At 38.5% G+C, this 7,814-nt stretch overlaps 1 non-coding gene across 1 annotated transcript; it reads left to right on the top strand.

The window, feature by feature from the left end:
- Window positions 1–5,639: 5,639 nt before the first annotated feature.
- Window positions 5,640–5,745, top strand: LOC131163208 (small nucleolar RNA R71). The gene has a single exon (XR_009138984.1). It is a non-coding gene; the product is annotated as a small nucleolar RNA R71 (small nucleolar RNA).
- Window positions 5,746–7,814: the final 2,069 nt, after the last annotated feature.

Below are 7,814 nucleotides of genomic sequence, written 5' to 3'. Positions count from 1 at the left end.
CGGTTCAGCCACCCGAACTTCAGCCGGTTAAAATAAATTAACCGTGGTAAAATAGGGTTATTTCGGGCTAATTGAATTTTAATCTTTTGAGACTTTTTAATAATGGCCATTATATCCCGAACGGTAATAATTTTTTACCTGGCTATAAATATGAGTCCATTTGCTCAATTAAAAGATGATTTAGAAAAGTGATTAGAAATAATTCTCTTTCTCTCTTGAAAATCCATTTTTTGCCCTAACACTTTCAAACTTGCAACCCTTTGATAAAATTCGAGAGTGTGAGAGTTCCATATTTTTTTATGTGATTGTTGCTCTGTGCTAATACTCCCATTGTTGTGTGTGCTAGAAATTCATTTTATTGGGCGCATAGCTTATGTTTATCCCACATATTTCTCCTTTGTAAATCTCATGTGGGATTAAACCAAGAAAACTTGGGATATTTGCATTCCATTGCAAGTGTCCAAGAGTTTTGTTTTTGGTGTGCAAAGAATTTTTCAAACAAGCAAGCAATCTTTTCAAATTAGCTTTGTGCTTATTTCATTGAAGAAAACCATTCTGGAACTAGTTTGATTTTCTACTTAGTATACTTGGAATATTGATGTTTTGTTAAAATATTTTGTTTAGATTCCAAGCCACTGCTTGTATTGATTATTATTGAGCATCATACTGATCGTATTGTGTTGAATACTCTTGAGCTTTATATTGACTATACTGTGTTAAGTATTGATAGAACAAATCTTGCATCATTAAGCTTACACTATATCAGTGCTATTGATGCGTATTTGATTGAGCGTATTATTTGGGTACAAATCTGCTTTACGTGAAAGAACTTATCTGTCGTACCATTTGATTGTAAAATATGAGTGTTTCTAGGCGTGGCATGAGGGGGCGGTAATCCAGCTTGGTAAGGATTGTATGTATTGGTTGAGGTTAGCTCTTGAATTGACCTGGTTTGTATAGGTGCCGCTCCACCCGTTTAAGTGAGCAAGTTATAGTGGTAATCCTTGTGCTAGTTAGCTAAGGCAGGGATGTAGGCAATCGGCAGAACCTCGATAACATCTCAGTGTGTCACTTTTACTTTGGTGCTTTTTGGTGCATGTGGCGTTAAATAAATTGCTTTATTTAAATTCTGGTATATTTACTTTTCTTGCACTAGATTTTCCTTAAGGTTGTGAACATACTAGTGTTAGAACATTCACCTAGGGAATAAATTTAAAAATACCAATTCACCCCCCCCTCTTAGGATCATGGTAAAGCTAACAGGAAACTTCTTGGGAGCTCGAGGAGCAGATACGACAAAAATACCCGCATTTATTGAATGGGGTTCAACAATAATTAGGAAAAGATGTAAATATGTATGTAATGTTCCTTTTGCAGGTTAATTAGTATATGTAATAATATTTTGGTAGTAGGTAGTATTTTGGTTTTTGGAGAATTTTAGTTTATATGTTTGTAATCTCCCAGGACCCTGAATGTAACCATGGTATTCCTCCGCCACAAGGGAGCGTAAGTAATAAAATAAGTAGCTCATTTTTCTTTAAAGGATGGTGTCAATACAGATAGTAAATTTCGAGGAATAAATTTTTACAAGGAGGGGAGAATGTAGAGACCTGATGAATTATATCAATTAAATAAAAAAAAGAGAGGAAAGAAAGCAAAATTTAAAAGTGGAATTTAGTAGGGTCTCGTCGACGAACGCGCTTCTTGGGCTCGTCGACGTGGACATGGGTCTCGTCGACGAGAACTTATTGAGAGACTGTTTCCCAAGGCCCAAATCTCGTCAATGAGGGATAAGCGTTCCTTAATGAAACTCCTTCTTGGACTCGTCAACGAGGTGACGTGGCTCATCGATGAGGTCACATGGATAGACACTCTATAAAAGGCCAAAAATCACTTTCTGCAAGAGAAACATGAACATTTCTCCTTTCTCTCTCTGAAAACCTGTTTTCTCTACCTTTCCTTTAGAAATACTGCCTCATTTCATGTCGGTTCAATGATCCAAAGCTCCCATGCTACTTTTGGGAAGTTTCTTTTCATTTTTGCAGGAGTAGATCATTGGTTAGGCAAACTTGGGCACCATCCCAAAATTTGGGTAAGTTGATTATTTTAAGTTTTATAAGGTGTTTTGTATTTCTAGACTGAGGAGGAGTAGTAGATGAAATAATGCTAAAGTTTTGTTGGGGAAAATGTGATTTCAGGCTATTGAGCTGGGAACACCACAACTGCATGTTTAGTTAAAATTGTGGGCTTCTCAGTAGCCAGGTAAGGGGATAAATTAAGTCATTTTATTTTATTAAAATTTATTATTTAAAATGACATGTATTTATAGTAATTATGTATGTTATATCAGGATATTTGGAAATACTGCTGTTGAACATGAAAATGGTTTTAAAATATGTAATCAGAAATATATGCAGCTTAGGTATTCAGTTTTAATACTGTTTAAAACTGTGTGGCATAAGTATCATTTTATGAATATTATGTTATGTTAGTTTTTCAATATAAGCATGTTTATAACAGTTTTTCAAGAAAACTATAAATAATACAGGAAATTACGATTTTAGAATTTTATAATAAATAGTAAAAATTTCAGTTTAGTATGTTATAATATGCTCGGCACAAGGCCATGATTGATAGCCGACGCAAGGCCGTAGTTATGTATATTATTTGGCGTAAAGCCGTGATTATATATGATATGTCAGAATTCAGAAAAATGCTATCAATCTAGCTTCATGTTAAATCAGTATAGGTAAACATACTATACGTTATTAGAACCCTAATGGTTTAGTTTAGATAAGTATTTAGGGCTCGATACCGTAGCTATTCAGTTCAGTTCAGACTAGTGCTGCCGCCCTTGCTAGTAGAGAGTGTAGGAGATGGAGAGTCGATGTGGCTTCAGAGTAGTGTTGTAGACATCACCCTGACAGTCCGGACCAGGGTACGGTGGGGCCATCGTACTTACAGACACATTTGACTTGACTGTGGTCGACCAACCATTGTTAGGTCCTGCCTTTGGGCTACACAACCCTATCATGGGGGGTAATACATGACATCAGTTAGCTATCCATCCTGGGCAATATTTCAGTACTATCAGTTATGGCAGATGATTTTATTATATTAAAATTTAGTATGATTTAAGATAATTATGACTATGTATGTGTTACCTAGTATTATATCACCAGTTTTTATCTCGACAGGTGTTATGTATTGTTTATCTATTATAGTACAAATGTACTCATACCGCCACACAACTGATATTAGTTTATTTCTCTTATTGAGAAGTGTCTTACCCTAGCTTACAAAACATTTCAAGGAATCTAGATAGGCAGACGGACCGAGCTCTGCGTCAGTAGAGGGAGTTCATACTACCCTGGTAGGAGGGTGAGTTACTATGTTAGCGTCAGATGGCTTTTGGATTATGATCCTAGTTTTTCCATTTTGGTCTTTTGGAGGTTGTATATTTATATTTACATAAATGTTATGGATTGTAGTAAAAATTTGGTACTGTTTTTTGTGAATGTAATCTATGTTTTCGGCTACTTAGGTGTCCGCAGTGTATAACAGGTGTATCCTCGGCACCCACGGCTTTGAGTTGATTTTGCTATATTGGCATCAGGGTTATAATTAAGAATGATATTTATGTATGTGAGGAAAAAAAATAATTTATGCCAAAATAGGCAGGTCATTACAAGAATAGCATGCATGGAGAGATACACTATAGCACAAAAGACAAATCCCAGCTAAAAGTACCATGTATATGTCATTAGTATCAACAAGTTTACCTACTCTAATCGCATAGCCCCAACTTATCCTATGACCTACTCTAAGGAATTTGACTTCTAATTAGTCTCCTCTAACTACCCTAAAGACTAAAAAAGAAAATAAAAATTATCGAGTTGCCTCCTAGGAGTGCTAAGTTTATCGTCTTCAGCCAGACGCATTGAAGCTTAATTTGGACTCATCCTTGTTCCCAAGTAGCATTGGTTTCTCTCTTTTCTTCCTTACACCCGAAGTTGCATATCCCCAACTTATGTTAAGAATTGGGGACCACTCACGTTTTATTATAAATTGCTCAAAAGGGTCCATAAATTCAGCAGTGGTAGGGCTATTGAGTTTAAGCATATTTTCCCAGAGGTGTTGCCCCACTTTAGGTCAAGTTATGCTTAAATGGTATCAAAGCTTTTTACATGGCCGATGTTTGATTAATATTTATTATTTATTGAAGAGGAAAAAAAATGGTATGAAAATCAGGGCGTCATAGAGACAATGGGGGAGCCGGGGTCTTTTAGTTTAGGAGGGAGGTGACTTTGTGTCATGGAACTCCAATGCTCAGTCAACTGCACTTGTCCATTCATAGCTGCACTTGATTCTTTTTACAACCAATATAGTTCCCTAATGATTTGTGCATATCTAGTCATTTTATTCATTGCATCCAAGAGGGGTTGGTTGGCTTGAAATCGCCGGAATGTGTCCAAAATGGACTCAGTGGTGGTCTCCACATTTGATGAGACAGGCATTAGAAGATCTGAAGGGCCTAGGGTTGAAGAAACATGAAAGACCCTATGAGGGGTATAATGTGACTTGGCCCTTCCAGCCACATGTGAGGAGGTGGGGTGGTCATGTTTTACGCTAGAAGAAGGTGGGAGATAAGGATCAGTAATTGGTGCCACCTTCTCCTCTTCTTCTTTCTATTCCTTGCTCAATTGCTCCTTGGTTTCATTATCTGTCATTCTACAACTTACCACCTAGGCCTGCTCAGGATAAGCTATCGGACCAGTTTTCGATTCACACTTTACCCCATATTGTCTCTTTCGATTTATTATGGGGTGACTTGGTAACTTACCTTTATCTCTCCTACTTAGAGTAGCAGCTAGTTGCCCAATGGCAGTTTCTAGCTTTGTAATAAATTGGGAATAGGAGTGAAGGAGTTTCCGATCCACTTGACGATCGGCTTCGATATGCTTGAGGGCTCTCAGCACCGTCTCCTGAAATGAATCATATTTGAGTTGAGGTGGAGGCTATTGCTGCAATAATGACAATTTAGGGTGGAGTCAAGGTGACATTGGAAATTTTGATATGGTAGTGGAGGTGAAGCATTGGGAGCTTACGAAGGTCTTTGAGATTGAAAACTCGGAGCTTGTGGCCTCCATGAGAAGTTAGGATGTTGTTTCCACCCGGAGTTGTAGTTATTTGAGTAGGGGTGATTAGCTGGCTTATCCTACCAATTGTTGGTGGATTTTACTTCCTTGTGCACAAGCTTAGGCTAGGAATACGCATGAGGGCTATTGTAACATGTTTGAGAAGGATAGGAGTAGATTGCACATACCTCTGCATATGCCATTGTTTTCGGTCCTAGGGATAAGCATTGGTCTAATTCTTGGGATATGGCATGTAGGGTAAGGGCTAGGTCGTGTCTAGTGGCCAACACATAAACTCCTTTTGGTTTAGAGTTTGATGGATTAGGTAGTCTACGAGTGGCAGCCATGTGGTGCTAAGAATTTTTAGCCATATTTTCAAAGAGAATCCATGCCTCATTCTCGTACTTGATGAGGAAAGTACCTCTGCACAATGCATCAACCATGTGCCTATCTTTCTCAACCAACCCTTCGTAAAAAGTTTGGACTAGTTGCCACTTGGTGACTTGCTGATGTGGCCATTTTTGAAGTAGATCCCTAAAGAGCTCCTATGTCTTGAAAAAGAGTTCCCCATCCATCTGTGATAAACTTGTGATGGCTCTCCGAAGCTGGTTAGTCTTCCCAATTAGGACGTACTTTTTAAGAAATTCATGTTGCATGGTGGCCCAGTTGGCTACCAAGTTCGGTTCCAAGGACATCAGCCAATATTTGGCCTTATCCTTCGGAGAGAACCGGAAAAGCCTAAGCTGGAGAGCATCATCACAGAAATTAGGTACGTAGATAGTGGAAAGAATTTCCAAGAACTAATCTAGATGTTTATAAGGATTTTTAGTAGAGTTCCCATAAAAGTTGGGCAGCATCGAGATGATTGAGGTCTCTATCTCAAATTGTGCCGCCTAAACATCCGGGAACCAGATGTAGGATGGCAAAGTGTATCCATTAGGTACAAAGTAGTCCCTAAGGGGCCGAAGATGTTACTCTTCTACCACGGGTAGGTGGGGAGCGTGGGGTTCTGAGATTTGTTTAACGAGAATCAGTTGGTTATTTTTGGTTATGGCTTTCAGTTCATACAACTCATTTTTCTCTGGATTAAAGATAGGTTTTCTAAGGGACCTATTGGATTTCTCAATCTCAAGATTTATGGGAACTATCTCGAGTTTCAAAGAACGCAGACCAAACATACACGCTTGCAAGCACACAAATTTAAAATTCAAAAATAGAAAACAAAATAACGAAAATAGAAATTAACAAAGAAAGTAAGAAAAAAAAAGAAAAGAAGGAGAGCAAATCAAAAGAACAAGGCAATAAAATTTATAAACCTAACTATCCCAATTTTAGTAGAAAGTGGGTAAGTTGGGTATTGATCCACGAAGACTTGAAGCGCAGTTATTAAACCTCTTCCAATTTAGTTTACTAATGTCTTGTTATGAAAAAGAAGTGAAAGATGGTGGTATTTTTCAATGGTGATTATCTAACAACTACTGGAAAGCATGTAACTTAAAGCAAATAAATTGAAACTACTGGAAAGCAAGTAAATTTCTAAGTTACCCTACACCTACAAAGCGATACTGTTGTCTGAATTAGACACTGGACACCATGCTTCTAACTACGCTCATCCAAACTTCCACAGAAGTACTAACCCGAGCGGGCCAAAGCGGGAGAGGGGCAATCGAGGGCACACGATAGCAAGGGTGCACCAACCATCCGAAGTACAGTCGAGAACTGAAGTATACCCTATCTCAATGATAACGAACACCTCCAAGGTATTGTAGCCAACTATTTCCCTCTTACTGATACGTAGTAGTGCTTATCCTTACATGCAAACTTTCATCAAGCACACAACGAGTAAATGGAAAGCACTAAATTGAAAGCAGTAAATGAAAGTATGAGTAAAAAGATCATCCCTTTGCATTCATCACATCTATCAGTAACTCTAGGAAGTACAAAAGAAGATCCTCATATACGTTGCTATAGTATAAACACCACTGATTTTCACAGGTCGTCGAACACTCCATACACGAACCGAAGCTACTCTACTCCTATTCTACCTTGGCTCTCAATGACTTCCTAGGTCAGTCGCTAACCTAAGAGAGGTTAAATAGGAACCTAGAGCTTGTGTTCGTAGTGAATACTTATAGGCTTTAGGGTTTACAAGGGTTGTTTTACAAGTTAGGAAAGTTTGAAGCAAGTCTCGCGCAGTAGAGAGTCATTATCGACCAAGTAGCTCCTTTGGCCCTCGTGTGCATGCCCTCATTGGATCTTGTAGGAAGTCAGGGATTCGAATCTTAAATGTCTTTGACTTCGTCACGTTTGGTTGAGATGATGGTCGAGACTTACAGTATCTCGATCCTCAAGAAATCTTAGTATCTCGACATAGTCACCCTAGAACGTCTCTTCGCCGAACACATCGTCGAGACTCTCGGCATTTCTAAAGTTGAGTTCTGTCTCATTATCTCAACATGGTCACTCCAGGGTGTCATTTGGTTGTGCACTTGGTCGAATCTTGTAGCATTCTGATCTCAATCTGAACCTTGGAGTTTGCAATGGAAGCCTAAGTCACCCATGTGGTTTGCTGGTCGCACCACATGGTCGAGCATCATATTCTTGTCTATTTAAGATCTGATGCTTTTGGAGCTTGGGTGAATGTCTGAATTTGAGCTTTGAATCCTCCAAATCCTC

This window comes from Malania oleifera, chromosome 8, assembly GCF_029873635.1.
Source record: "Malania oleifera isolate guangnan ecotype guangnan chromosome 8, ASM2987363v1, whole genome shotgun sequence".
Lineage (NCBI taxonomy): Eukaryota > Viridiplantae > Streptophyta > Magnoliopsida > Santalales > Ximeniaceae > Malania > Malania oleifera.
Note: the sequence above shows the minus strand (reverse complement) of the source record. Positions and strands in the feature narration are given on the sequence as shown.